Below are 789 nucleotides of genomic sequence, written 5' to 3' on the forward strand. Positions count from 1 at the left end.
CCCAGTAGCCACTCGGGCAGCCGACACGTTCCTGGTACTCTGGGGCTTGGCTTTAGTTGGAGGCTCTGAGGCGCCGGCTCTGTCCTCTCAGGACTTCCTAGGACATGACAATTTTCCTCCCGGTTTTGTCTGTGTCGTTAGCGTAGCCCATCCTCGCTCCCTCCTCCCACCCGTGTGGGATGGGGCACGTGCACCGCGCGATGGGCATCACCTTGTCTTTGGAAAGCAGCCGACCGGCAGGCACAGGGACGGCAGGGCTGGACAGCAGGAGGATGGCGCAGGGGGGGTGGTAGGGACAGCCATACAGCGGAGCCAGGGGCTGCACAGCCGTGCCCAGCATTTGCCTGGCTGGCAGGAGGGGTGGGCAAAGGGAGCCTGCAGCACCGCCATCCTCTGACCCCGCTGGGAGCCGACATGAGACAGCCCGTTCACTTCACACTGAGGAGAGTAAAGAGGATAAACCAAGATCTGTTTGTTCAACACACTGGGACTGTTTAGCAACCCAGACCTCCCGCTCGCTCCAACCACGCGCACGACGTCCCGAGCTCACAGTCCGCAGCCTGTGCCCGTGTCCCCGGTGCCTCCGCACAGCCCGCAGCAGAGCTGGCGGCTGGTGGTGTCCTTGGATTGCAGCTTTGGGTGTTGCTGCAGTGGTTTCTTGCTCCAGTTTCTTCTCTGCGCAGCAGGCACGCCAAAGCGACACTTCTGCACAAACCCAATCGAGGGGCAGCAATTAGAGGAGGGAGGAGAATCATGCTGGGAGGGAGGAAGCTGCGATTGCAGCTGTTC

Source organism: Buceros rhinoceros, unplaced genomic scaffold (genome assembly GCF_000710305.1).
Source record: "Buceros rhinoceros silvestris isolate BGI_N320 unplaced genomic scaffold, ASM71030v1 scaffold39589, whole genome shotgun sequence".
In the NCBI taxonomy this organism is placed as follows: Eukaryota; Metazoa; Chordata; class Aves; order Bucerotiformes; family Bucerotidae; genus Buceros; species Buceros rhinoceros.